General features: G+C 39.7%; 1 protein-coding gene across 1 annotated transcript in view; it reads right to left on the reverse strand.

Moving 5' to 3' along the window:
• The window catches only part of LOC311055707 (uncharacterized protein), a 269,023-nt gene that overhangs the window by 171,955 nt on the left and 82,326 nt on the right, over nucleotides 1-14,742 (reverse strand). The gene's annotated exons all lie outside the window — the stretch shown is intronic.

The raw sequence follows: 14,742 nt of genomic DNA on the forward strand, positions 1-14,742 counted from the left end.
CAATGAGGTTTAGGGATGGGGGGTCGGGGGGGTCACATTACTGTTGCATTTTTATGTATTTTAAAGGATGGATTAGTAAAGAGAAATTCACTAATGGCATCAATCCAATGCAGAAAGAACGATAGAATGCATAGGTGTGGATAGCAGCATACTGTAGGTACTAATAAATAAAACAATAATAATGTACAGTGAGGAATTCATTAGTCAACTTGGACTTTGAGTTCATGTTAGGCATCTGTAGCCCTTTCGCTTCTGTGAGCGGAGGGGGCAGAACAGTCCATTGTTAGGGTGAGAGGGTTTGATCAATCAAACCATTATTTAATTTGTGGAGAAACGGGAATACAGATGTGCACATTTTCTTCATAAAAATAAATATATGAAGACTACTAATTATGGTAAAGAGATCGAACTTTTGTGATCAATAACATTAAAATGTCATGTTAAAACAAACTCTTTCTTACCATTGATAACAGGCTAGAAAGCAATTTCCAAGCTAGACAAATAACATTGGTCAATATGTACAGATGAGTGAGCACGGAGTGTATGTAATGAATATTAGGCTGTCTACAATACTACGGTATGAAAGAGGCGTTTGTGTTTTAACTATGTTTTGCTTATGAGCCATTGATCATGCAAGTTAGAATCTGTGAATATTTCCAACTCAAACGCCAATACAAACAAATGAATGAACAGTTTTTCAGTGATTAAATCTAAGGGATGCTCCTCTCTCCTTGACATTAGAAACATCAACACGTCCACTCGCTCAACGTAAATTTGCCAGACAATGACCTGGCCCATTCTCATATTGAGCAGTTTGGGCTGAATCAAACATTAGATTGACTTAACCCAAGGGAGCTGAAGGCGGCAAGTGAGGTCCTACTGAGCTGGGACATTTGCCTTCTCACATACAGCCTCATTGGTGAAGGTCTACGTAACTCTAAGGTTGCCGTTTGAGTGAATAAGTCCAATAGCTCTGTACCTCTTTAGCTTGGCTGGCATTAGAGATGGCCTCTGAACTCAGTCTCCTGGATCAAGATTAAAGGCCTGGAAGACACAGAAATCACAACATGATTCAACAAACAATAAAACTGAGGCCCAATATTAAAACACGCCAAGACACTAAAGAATAGATACATTTTCAAAAGGACATTAAGAGTTAAAAGAAATGCAGGGCTGCTCACACCTTAAGATTTTGTATTAAAGTATGTTCAACCCCACACACACACAGAGAGCAAAAACACAGTAAATAAAACAACTATCACAGGTCCCGCTAATGAGTAAGGCTTGCAAGCTTCACTGCAAATATAACAAAATTGCAAAGTTGCGTATTATGATTTACTCATTGCAAGAGTCATCCAAGACAATGACCCAACTTTGAAAAACCCTGATAAAACAGTCTTACAGAAGGTGCACTTTTGTTGGCAACAGCAAGATATTGTTTTACAATAGAGACCTCTACTGGCCATCCTTAAAATGACCACAGCCAAGTATGCTGACATGCAACACAAACGTGCACACTGTCTACATGTGATGCAAAAAAAAATACATTGGAGATTGAATCTCTAGACAGGACCAATAATAATAGAAAAATATCACTTTTACTTCCATGAAATAAACTTTCATTGTCCATGACACAGTAAAAAAAAACATCTGTGAAGAGTCCATTCTTTATCCTAATCAAAGGGGACACACTCACTATAGATCACGGAGTCAACAAAGATAGATACCAGTGGTGTAAAGTAACTAAGTACATTTACTCAAGTACTGCACTTAAGTACAATTTGAAGGTACTTTTACTTTACTGGAGTATTTACAATTTTCAATACTTTTACTTCTCCACTACATCTCAGAGGCAAATATTGTACTTTTACTCCACTACAATTATTTGAAAACTTCAGTTACTAGTTACTTTGTAGATTTGTATTATTATTACAAAACATACATTAACCACTTCTGCCCTATATACATTTCGGCCATTTAAAAATCTATCTAGTACAATCTCACAATGCATCCCGATGGGACACATTGTGAGCTTGTAGATCTGCTATTTTCAAATAGCTTTCTACTAGATCTGCTATTTTTAAATAGCTTTCTACTCACTTTAACAACTGTTAAGTATTTATACTCACTTTAACAGCTGTAAAGTATTTCTACTCACTTTAATAGCTGTTAAGTATTTCTACTCACTTTAACAGCTGTAAAGTATTTCTACTCACTTTAACAGCTGTTAAGTATTTCTACTCACTTTAACAGCTGTTAAGTATTTCTACTCACTTTAACAGCTGTAAAGTATTTCTACTCACTTTAACAGCTGTTAAGTATTTTTACTCGCTTCGATTTTACCCACGGTTGCTATTAGCAACCTTGTTTAATGATGCGCGCGCTGTCAGTGACACGTGCGCGCCAGGTGCGCGCTGTCAGAGTGGCACGTGTGGATCTCGTGACCGCTAGTGGAAAGCCCGTCAACCAATCATTGGACGTTAAGGTTACGCTACTACGTCACAGCACGTGCGGCCCGTTTGAGTTCCAACGTTTAGCGGCTACACTCAGACGCACCTCGCCCTCGCAGCTGTTACCTGCTGGAGCCACGGACCCGACGACCGTTGTCGAACTTGGACTTTATGGAGGATACCCATCCAAACTGCAGTTCTCCATACTCGTTTAGCCGGCAAAGGACGCTCGAAGCAGGGCAACTTTTTAACTTTATGGAGGATATATCCAAACTGCGTAGGAGAATTAACGACCCGTTTAGCCGGCAGACGACGCTCTAAGCTGGGTAAGTGTGTCACACTGTAGGCTAGTGAGTGAGTGAGTGAGTGGGGGATTTGTACTTTTGGTTACACTATTTCAGGTTACTAACAGTATGATAAAGATGGTCGTGTGTTGCAGTCATTTATTAGGGAATGTAGGACTACTGTCGTTGCTAAGTTAGCAAGCTAACTGAGTGTAGCTTTCGTAATACAGTAAACATTGTGACGTTGCTCAGCCTATTTCAAACTAACCACCGAACCGAAACCTTGAAATCAAACCATAACAAACATTTATTTAATAAACATGCAAACATATTCCTTGATAACGCTTGGCAGTTGTAATTTACATGAGAGATTGTCAGTTGGCACCATGTTTTTTTAAAATTCTCAACGCGACCCATCAGAAGGCCCGTCAACAGTGTTGCCATATCGGCTTATTATAAGCGACGTTGGGCTTGTTTTCCCGTAAAATTGCTTGTAAAAATTGGTAGTTGCGTTATTTTTGGGCTTGTTTCTCAAGTGTTTGTTTATTTAGGCTTGCTTCCTAAATGTTTAATTATTATTTAAACCAGTGGTTTTCAAATATGTTCATGAAAAAACATTTTTGCCCAGGGAGCATTTGTGTCGTTAGAACGTTCCAACCGTTGCAAGAGTTTTTGAAAATAGCAGATCTACAAGCTCACAACAACGCTGTTGAGCTTGTAGATCTGCTATTTTCAAATAGCCGATGCTTTTATGGGTTTACTTTAAAGTGCTCATGTGGCCTATAAGTGCAACGTTGCTTCATTTTGTGCTTGTTTTCCTAGACCCGGTTGCCTATTTCTCTCGCATTATGTGGCAACGCTACCTGTCAACCAGTCAGCAGGTCGGACCGACGTCACGGTTGTCTACGTCACACAGCCGGCAGGTTTAAATAAAACGATTTCGCGTCCAAACAAGTTAGGTGGTTAATTTCGTTAGAACATCTCTGTGCTACAACAATTGTTACTGGAGACCAGTGGTGTAAAGTAACTAAGTACTTTTACTCAAGTACTGTACTTAAGTACAGTTTTGAGGTATTTTTTACTTTACTGGAGTATTTCCAATTTTCAGTACTTTTACTTCTACTCCACTACTCGTTGTGAGCTTGTAGATCGGCTATTTTCAAAAGATTTGTATACATTTGAAAACTTGTGAAATGGGACATTCTGCATAATGAGTACTCTTACTTTTGGTACTTAAAGTACATTTTGATACCAATACTTTTACTCAAGTACATTTACTCGTAACAGAGTATTTCTACATTGCAGTATTGATTTTTTTTCTTTTACTTAAGTAAAGAATTTGGGTCATATTTCCACCACTGCATCAAAGATTCTAAAAAAAAATAGAAGGACGTTAACGACTTCTTTTCACAGCAGAGGGCGCTCAAAGCTCGGTCTCTTTTAGAATGAATCAAGTTCACTTGTGGAAACTTGGTTACGCAGTGTTGCCATGACCGCTTTTTATACGTTTTTTTGGGCTTCTTTCTAAAGTGTAGTTGCTTATTTGGCCTTTTTCCTAATGTTGTTTAAACCAGTGGTTCTCAACCATGTTCATGTCAGGTACCCCCAGATGAATATGTATTTGTCCACGGACCCCCATCTGAAAATGTTTTGTGCCAGGGAGTGGGAACCCCCACACAAGTTTTGTGTTGTTAAAACTGTTTAAAAAAATATTCCCAAATTACCTTTATTTTCCCCAAAGATTTGTTTTGAAAATATAGCATTTTTGTTGTTGAAATTAGCAGATCTACACAAGCTCGATAGATGCCATGTGTATTTTCAAGTAGCAGTCGTCGCTTCTTTTGGGCTTGTTTTCATAGACCATGGTTGCTCGTTTCTCTCGCAAGATCTGGCAACACTGATCTGTTTCTTACGGAAGAAGGGATAGAGTGAGAGAAAATAGGGCACAGTTTATGTTGTTATTGCATTTAATTACGTCGTGTTATTTCTATTAAAACTGTAACCACCACCACCAGTTTACCTCATAATGTAGCTCTGGACGGTGTACTAACTATTATAACAGTGTTGTATAAAAAAACACACACACACACACACACACACACACACACACACACACACACACACACACACACACACACACACACACACACACACACACACACACACACACACAAACAAACACTGTATCCCCACCCGTTTGTTTAATGTGTAAACGTTGTTGTATCAAGCTCTGTGTGTGTGTGTGTGTGTGTGTGTGTGTGTGTGTGTGTGTGTGTGTGTTTCAGCTAAACCTTCGTGTAGGCTTGTGTTGTAGACAGTGGTTCTCGACCTGTGGGTTGGGACCCACATGATTTTTGAGGGGTCCCCAAATGACAGTAAAGTGACAATTTATGGACTTTTAAGACCTTGTTAATACCTTTAAAAAAGATCATTACTGCATCAAAAGTGATAAACAAACTATACTATAAAAATTGGCCAAATTATCAAATAATACAAGAAAGGCAAATTCTTTGAAAAAAGCGTATCTACAAGGCTCGTTGTGAGCTTGTAGATCGTCTATTTTCACGATATGTATCTGTGGAACCGAGTCAAACTACTATGTAATGCCTCAACTCCTAAAATTCCAAGTGCTTGTCAGGGCGGGGGGTCCCCAGTTCAAATATTATTATTTTGGGGGTCACCAGTTAAAATATGATTATTTTGGTGGTCACAGCCTGAAAAGGTTGAAAACCACTGGGCTGCATGTAGGCTATGTGTTGTAACTTGTAAAAGAAAAAAATGACCATTGGTTGAAAGTAGGCTATGTTCAGAAATGTGTGTTTGGTAGATTATGTCACTGTTGTGCTTCTTGGCAATAACCTTTATACAGTTGGAAAGCCTGTTTATTTATACCTTTTAAATGGTGGGATTTTGTGGTATGATTTTGTGGGATGAGCAGCAGCTGAAATGACTGTATGTTGGTTGCACCCATGAACATTTTGACAAATGGGGCAACATTTAAAAGGGACATAAACAGACTTTCCAATGGTATTAAAGTTAGTGCCAAGAACTTAGCATTGTTACAAATAGAGAAATAGTCACCCAAACACACATCTCTGAACTATGTTTATGGCTCTGGCCAGGACCCAAACTTCAAATCTCACAACGTGTCGCAACGCGTTATGAGCTTGTAGATCTGCCATTTTCACAATTTCTTACGGTTCTTAAATGTATAGATAAAAAAATAAAAAAAGCTTTTGTATTGTAAAATATTTTTGACAATCGTTTGAAATAATGTTTTTTTCCTCTGCTCCCAGGACAGGAAAGTACGTACTGGCGAGGGCTGTATGGAGGATGGAGATGACTGGAGACGCCACTGGAGGGCTTGCCCGTGGACGGACTAGAGAGAGGTGGGCATCTCTATGCATGGGTTTCAAAGTTTGACCCTGACCATCGCTTACACAACTGATGAAGTCAAGTAGAAGACGACTCAAGGTAGGAACCTTTTTTTCTTTGCTGCTGCTACTGCTGCTGCTGCTGCTGCTGCTGCTTGTGTTGTATGCTGTGTACTTATGTGATTCAAGCTGTTGCTCTATTACTGTCATATTGAGACCCAATGACTGGGTGGTTCAGTGGCTGTTTCTGGGTGTGGAATTGAAGACTGATGTGAATCTACAGTGTGTGCCGTGTTGTTTCCACTGTTGAAGGTAGTGAGTTGTGGTTCCTGGTCTCTTAAATTAGTTTTCTATTTCCTTTAAAGTTCAAGCTAGAGGTTGTGGGCTCTGACATAACAGCCCTCAATTCCAAAATGTGGCTGCTGTTGAAGGTAGTCAGTTGTTACAGGGTGAATGTATTGTTTCATACTAGAAAAAACATCACCCATAGGGCGTTTGGCCTAAGGTTGGGCGATTGGACGAATACATCGGCAGTCGGCGATTGGATGATGATTGAACAATCGTTGAATGTTTTTACTAGGCAATTGTTTTGGACGATTCTAATAATGATTGATGATGATGATGGAGGCACACTCTTGTTGCGCTTATTTCCGACAAGTCTAGGCTACAAAACTCAGTCCCCTCCCCGGTTGGTAGGCTACTGAATGGAGCGGAGGAGAGCAGAGGAAAGAGGGAATAGCTTTTGCTTTCCTAGTTGTCTATTTATCAGCTACTGTACGTTTGATGATAGCTGTATATATATTTTTATATACAAATTGAAACTACAGCTCTAGTTTTTGCAAATGCTGTGCATGTGCAAGCTTGATCACAGAGGAATGCATGTCTCCCTGCTCTCACAAGATCCAGCACTTGATTCTTAACTTTAGCTGTCAAGTCTGGATATTATGCTTCCTGTACCCCAGACATGTTTATTTGCGTAGATGACAGGGGCTGCTCCCTCTGTCCATTCATTTGTTGTCTGTCTATGTCTTCAAACTGTATGTGTGTTATACTGGTTGTATGACTATTGTAAACTGTTAATTTGTTTTCTAATGTGTTTCACTGGTTTTATCTGTATTGTAAATGTTCATTTATTTTCCTTGTCTTATTTTGTATATCTTTGTTGTGTTTTTTTACTGATTTCATCCGTATTGTAAAGCTGTCCTGGGCATGACATTAAACTGCATCCGACAGTGGGGGACCTACAACAGGGGACAAAATGAGGGTACCCGAAACCACTGTTATGGTATGGCATCTCAAATCAGCCTCCTAGTAAGGCTGCGAAGATGAAGAGGGACAAAAAGGAAACAAGGAGATGAAGATGAAGAAAAGTACTGTAGTTAAAGATGAAGAGAAGAAGAAGATGTATGACGTCTCAAATCGCCCCTGAGTCAAGTGGAAATATATGGCGAGTCAGGTATGGCAACTCAAATCAGCCTCCTAGTAAGGCTGCGAAGATGAAGAGGGACAAACTGAAGAGAATACAAAGATGAAGGGGCGGCAGTGGCTCTGGGGTAGAGTGGCCGGTAGAGCGGCCAGTTCGATCCCGGGCTCCCCCAGAGTTAGTGTCGAAGTGTCCTTGAGCAAGACGCTGAACCCCTAATTGCTCCCGATGAGCATGTTGGTGCCTTGCATGGTTTCCTCCGCCATCGTTGTGTGAATGTGTGTGTGTGAACATTCACCCAATCTTTGTAAAGCACTTTGGATAAAAGCGCTATATAAATGTACTGTTTACCATGAAGAGGAGGTTGTATGCGTGCTTGTTTTTTACGTAAGTATAAACTTGGTAGTGGGTAAGTATGAAAACATTTCCCCTTTCCTTACAGGTCCTGTATCATCACTGATGATCCTTCCCAGTGCATCCAGGAGCTGTTTCCTACATAATATTGTAAATGTTCATTTATTTTGTATGGTTTTTAATCTGTATCGTAGTTTGTTTGCTTTACTGTATGTATCTGTATTGTAAATGTAATTTTTTTAAATATTTCTTAAATGTATCATATTGTTGTTTTACTGGTTTAATCCTTATTGTTAATTTTAATTATTTCTTTTATCTGTGTTTAATCTGTATCATATTGGTGTTTTACTGGCATTATATGTATTATAAATGTTTTAAATGAGGAAACGAGATGAAAATGAAGAAGAGCAGAGGAAACAAGGAGTTAAAGATGAAGAGAAGAAGAAGATGTATGATGTCTCAAATCGGCCTCCGAGTCAGGTGGCGATATGGCATCTCAAATCGGCTTTTGAGTCAGGTGGCGATATGGCATCTCAAATCGGCTTTTGAGTCAGGTGGCGATATGGCATCTCAAATCGGCTTTTGAGTCAGGTGGCGGTGTGGCTTCTCAAATCGATTTCTGAGTCAGGTTGCGGTATGGCGTCTCAAATCAGCCTCCTAGTAAGGCTGCGAAGATGAAGAGGGACAAACTGAAGAGAATACAAAGATGAAGGGGCGGCAGTGGCTCTGGGGTAGAGTGGCCGGTAGAGCGGCCAGTTCGATCCCGGGCTCCCCCAGAGTTAGTGTCGAAGTGTCCTTGAGCAAGACGCTGAACCCCTAATTGCTCCCGATGAGCATGTTGGTGCCTTGCAGGGTTTCCTCCGCTATCGTTGTGTGAATTTGTGGCTTTGGATAAAAACTCTATATAACTGTACTGTTTACCATGAAGAGGAGGTTGTATGCGTGCTTGTTTTTAGTATAAAGTATAAACTTGGTAGTGGGTAAGTATGAAAACATTTCCCCTTTCCTTACAGGTCCTGTATCATCACTGATGATCCTTCCCATTTATTTTGTATGGTTTTTAATCTGTATCGTAGTTTGTTTGCTTTACTGTATGTATCTGTATCGTAAATGTAATTTTTTTTAATATGTCTTAAATGTATCATATTGTTGTTTTACTGGTTTGATCCTTATTGTTAATTTTCATTATTTCTTTTATCTGTGTTTAATCTGTATATTATTGTTGTTTTACTGATTTAATCCTTATTGTTAATTTTCATTATTTCTTTTATCTGTGTTTAATCTGTATCATATTGGTGTTTTACTGGTATTATCTGTATTATAAATGTTTTAAATGAGGAAACGAGATGAAAATGAAGAAGAGCAGAGGAAACAAGGAGTTAAAGATGAAGAGAAGAAGAAGATGTATGACGTCTGAAATCGGCCTCCGAGTCAGGTGGCGATATGGCATCTCAAATCGGCTTTTGAGTCAGGTGGCGATGTGGCTTCTCAAATCGATTTCTGAGTCAGGTTGCGGTATGGTTTCTCAAATCAGCCTCCTAGTAAGGCTGTGAAGATGAAGAGGGACAAACTGAAGAGAATACAAAGATGAAGGGGCGGCAGTGGCTCTGGGGTAGAGTGGCCGGTAAAGCGGCCAGTTCGATCCCGGGCTCCCCCAGAGTTAGTGTCGAAGTGTCCTTGAGCAAGACGCTGAACCCCTAATTGCTCCCGATGAGCATGTTGGTGCCTTGCATGGTTTCCTCCGCCATCGTTGAGTGAATATGTGTGTGTGAACATTCACCCAGTCTTTGTAAAGCGCTTTGGATAAAAGCGCTATATAAATGTACTGTTTACCATGAAGAGGAGGTTGTTTGCGTGCTTGTTTTTTTACGTAAGTATAAACTTGGTATTGGGTAAGTATGAAAACATTTCCCCTTTCCTTACAGGTCCTGTATCATCACTGATGATCCTTCCCAGTGCATCCAGGAGCTGTTTCCTACATAATATTGTAAATGTTCATTTATTTTGTATGGTTTTTAATCTGTATCGTAGTTTGTATGCTTTACTGTATGTATCTGTATTGTAAATGTAATTTTTAAAAATATGTCTTAAATGTATCATATTGTGTTTTTACTGGTTTAATCCTTATTGTTAATTTTCATTATTTCTTTTATCTGTGTTTAATCTGTATCATATTGGTGTTTTACTGGTATTATCTGTATTATAAATGTTTTAAATGAGGAAACGAGATGAAAATGAAGAAGAGCAGTGGAAACAAGGAGTTGAAGAGAAGAAGAAGATGTATGACGTCTCAAATCGGCCTCCGAGTCAGGTGGTGATATGGCGTCTCAAATCGGCTTTTGAGTCAGGTGGTGGTGTGGCTTCTCAAATCGATTTCTGAGTCAGGTTGCGGTATGGCGGCTCAAATCAGCCTCCTAGTAAGGCTGCGAAGATGAAGAGGGACAAACTGAAGAGAATACAAAGATGAAGGGGCGGCAGTGGCTCTGGGGTAGAGTGGCCGGTAGAGCGGCCAGTTCGATCCCGGGCTCCCCCAGAGTTAGTGTCGAAGTGTCCTGTGTAAGACGCTGAACCCCTAATTGCTCCCGATGAGCATGTTGGTGCCTTGCATGGTTTCCTCCGCCATCGTTGTGTGAATGTGTGTGTGAACATTCACCCAATCTTTGTAAAGCGCTTTGGATAAAAGCGCTATATAAATGTACTGTTTACCATGAAGAGGAGGTTGTATGCGTGCTTGTTTTTTACGTAAGTATAAACTTGGTAGTGGGTAAGTATGAAAACATTTCCCCTTTCCTTACAGGTCCTGTATCATCACTGATGATCCTTCCCAGTGCATCCAGGAGCTGTTTCCTACATAATATTGTAAATGTTCATTTATTTTGTATGGTTTTTAATCTGTATCGTAGTTTGTTTGCTTTACTGTATGTATCTGTATTGTAAATGTATTTTTTTAAATATGTCTTAAATGTATCATATTGTTGTTTTACTGGTTTAATCCTTATTGTTAATTTTCATTATTTCTTTTATCTGTGTTTAATCTGTATCATATTGGTGTTTTACTGGTATTATCTGTATTATAAATGTTGTAAATGAGGAAACGAGATGAAAATGAAGAAGAGCAGAGGAAACAAGGAGTTAAAGATGAAGAGAAGAAGAAGACGTACAATGTCTCAAATCGGCCTCCTTGTCAAGTGCCGATATGGCGTTTCAAATCGGTTTTTGAGTCAGGTGGCGGTGTGGCTTCTCAAATCGATTTCTGAGTCAGGTTGCGTTATGGCGGCTCAAATCAGCCTCCTAGTAAGGCTGCGAAGATGAAGAGGGACAAACTGAAGAGAATACAAAGATGAAGGGGCGGCAGTGGCTCTGGGGTAGAGTGGCCGGTAGAGCGGCCAGTTCGATCCCGGGCTCCCCCAGAGTTAGTGTTGAAGTGTCCTTGAGCAAGACGCTGAACCCCTAATTGCTCCCGATGAGCATGTTGGTGCCTTGCATGGTTTCCTCCGCCATCGTTGTGTGAATGTGTGTGTGAACCCAATCTTTGTAAAGCGCTTCGGATAAAAGCGCTATATAAATGTACTGTTTACCATGAAGAGGAGGTTGTATGCGTGCTTGTTTTTTACGTAAGTATAAACTTGGTAGTGGGTAAGTATGAAAACATTTCCCCTTTCCTTACAAGTCCTGTATCATCACTGATGATCCTTCCCAGTGCATCCAGGAGCTGTTTCCTACATAGTACTGTAAATGTTCATTTATTTTGTATGGTTTTTAATCCGTATCATAGTTTGTTTGCTTTACTGTATATATCTGTATTGTAAATGTTCATTTATTTTCCTTGTCTTATTTTGTATATTTTAATTGTGTTTTTTTTACTGATTTAATGTAAAGCTGTCCTGGGCATGACATTAAACTGCATCCGACAGTGGGGGACCTACAACAGGGGTAAAATTGAGGGTACCCGAAACCACTGTTATGGTATGGCGTCTCAAATCAGCCTCCTAGTAAGGCTGCGAAGATGAAGAGGGACAAAAAGGAAACAAGGAGATGAAGATGAAGAGAAGTAGTTGAAGATAAAGAGAAGAAGAAAAAGACGTACGATGTATCAAATCGGCCTCCTTGTCAAGTGGCGATATGGCGTCTCAAATCGGCTTTTGAGTCAGGTGGCGGTGTGGCTTCTCAAATCGATTTCTGAGTCAGGTTGCGTTATGGCGTCTCAAATCAGCCTCCTAGTAAGGCTGCAAAGATGAAGAGGGACAAACTGAAGAGAATACAAAGATGAAGGGGCGGCAATGGCTTTGGGGTAGAGTGGCCCGTAGAGCGCCCAGTTCGATCCCGGGCTCCCCCAGAGTTAGTGTCGAAGTGTCCTTGAGCAAGACACTGAACCCCTAATTGCTCCCGATGAGCATGTTGGTGCCTTGCATGGTTTCCTCCGCCATCGTTTTGTGAACATTCACCCAATCTTTGTAAAGCGCTTTGAATAAAAGCACTATATAAATGTACTGTTTACCATGAAGAGGAGGTTGTATGCGTGCTTGTTTTTTACGTAAGTATAAACTTGGTAGTGGGTAAGTATGAAAACATTTCTCATTTCCTTACAGGTCCTGTATCATCACTGATGATCCTTCCCAGTGCATCCAGGAGCTGTTTCCTACATAATATTGTAAATGTTCATTTATTTTATATGGTTTTTAATCTGTATCTTAATATGCATTTTACAGCATTTTACAGCTAGAAGCTGAATTGGAGAAGAAGGGAAGATACATGGTAGAGGAGAGGAGGAAGTGAAGTGGTGAAGTGAACATGAAGATGGAGAGAAAATGAGGTATTTGTTCGATCTGAAGGCATTGAGTTAATTTCACTCCATCAGAGGAGGCAAGATCAAAGCTGATGGACTGACATTTTCCCAAGGCCAACGATAATTTCAGACGAACATTTTCGTTGCCATTGTGTTACCAAGGACAACAATTTATTGAACTAACATTTTGATAATGCTTTCCAGCTTGTTAACTGGTATGAAAATGTTTCCTTTCATTAGAGTACTACACATGTTTGATTTTCTATGTAAGTACGAACTACAGTAGGTACGGTATGAAACAATGTCCACTTAACTGTATTGTTTTTAGCAGCATATTTGATTGTGTTGTGTGCTTGCTGTTTGTAATGCTTATTCTTATAATCATTTAATTTTGTGTGTCATTTTACAGGTAGAAGCTGAGTTGGAGAAGAAGGGAAGATGAATGGTAGAATGGAGGGGAAAGGAACTGGTTGGAATAACGTGTTTCTTCCACGCGCTACGTCCTACCAGGGAAACTCCCCCCCAAAAAAGAAAAAGAGAGTAAGAAGTGAAAACAAGTTGAAGAGACTAGGAAGACGAGAAGAACATGAAGATGGAGAGATGAGGTATTCGTTCGATCTGAAGGCATTGAGATCATTTCATTCCATCAGAGGAGGTAAGATCAAAGCTGATGGTCTGACATGTTCCCAAGGCCAACGATAAATTCAGACGAACACTCTTTGTTGCCAATGTGCTACAGTACTGCACATGCTTTATTGTTATGTAGGTATGATCTAGGTAAGGTATGAAATACATTTCCACTTAACTGTGCTGTTTTTAGTAGCATACAGTATATGATTGTATTTTGCGCTTGCTGTTTGTTTTGGGTATTCTCATAATCTTTTCATTTTCTGTGTCATTTTACAGGTAGAAGCTGAAATGGAGAAGAAGGGAAGATACATGGTAGAGGAGAGGAGGAAGTGAAGTGGTGAAGAGAACATGAAGATGGAGAGAAAATGAGGTATTTGTTCGATCTGAAAGCATTGAGTTAATTTCACTCCATCAGAGGAGGTAAGATCAAAGCTGATGGACTGACATTTTCCCAAGGCCAACGATAATTTCAGACGAACATTTTAGTTGCCAATGTGTTACCAAGGACAACAATTTATTGAGCTAACATTTTGATAATGCTTTCCAGCTTGTTAACTGGTATGAAAATGTTTCCTTTCATTACAGTACTACACATGTTTGATTTTCTATGTAAGTACGAACTACAGTAGGTACGGTATGAAACAATGTCCACTTAACTGTATTGTTTTTAGCAGCATATTTGATTGTGTTGTGTGCTTGCTGTTTGTAATGCTTATTCTTATACTCATTTAATCTTGTGTGTCATTTTACAGGTAGAAGCTGAGTTGGAGAAGAAGGGAAGATGAATGGTAGAATGGAGGGGAAAGGAACTGGTTGGAATAACGTGTTCCTTCCACGTGCTACGTCCTACCAGGGAAACTCCCCCCCAAAAAAGAAAAAGAGAGTAAGAAGTGAAAACAAGTTGAAGAGACTAGGAAGACGAGAAGAACATGAAGATGGAGAGATGAGGTATTCGTTCGATCTGAAGGCATTGAGATCATTTCACTCCATCAGAGGAGGTAAGATCAAAGCTGATGGTCTGACATGGTCCCAAGGCCAACGATAAATTCAGACGAACACTATTTGTTGCCAATGTGCTACAGTACTGCACATGCTTTATTGTTATGTAGGTATGATCTAGGTAAGGTATGAAATACATTTCCACTTAACTGTGCTGTTTTTAGTAGCATACAGTATATGATTGTATTTTGCGCTTGCTGTTTGTTTTGGGTATTCTCATAATCTTTTCATTTTCTGTGTCATTTTACAGGTAGAAGCTGAAATGGAGAAGAAGGGAAGATACATGGTAGAGGAGAGGAGGAAGTGAAGTGGTGAAGAGAACATGAAGATGGAGAGAAAATTAGGTATTTGTTCGATCTGAAGGCATTGAGTTAATTTCACTCCATCAGAGGAGGTAAGATCAAAGCTGATGGACTGACATTTTCCCAAGGCCAACGATAAT

This window comes from Gymnoscopelus microlampas (assembly GCF_963454915.1).
Source record: "Gymnoscopelus microlampas genome assembly, chromosome: 11".
NCBI lineage: Eukaryota > Metazoa > Chordata > Actinopteri > Myctophiformes > Myctophidae > Gymnoscopelus > Gymnoscopelus microlampas.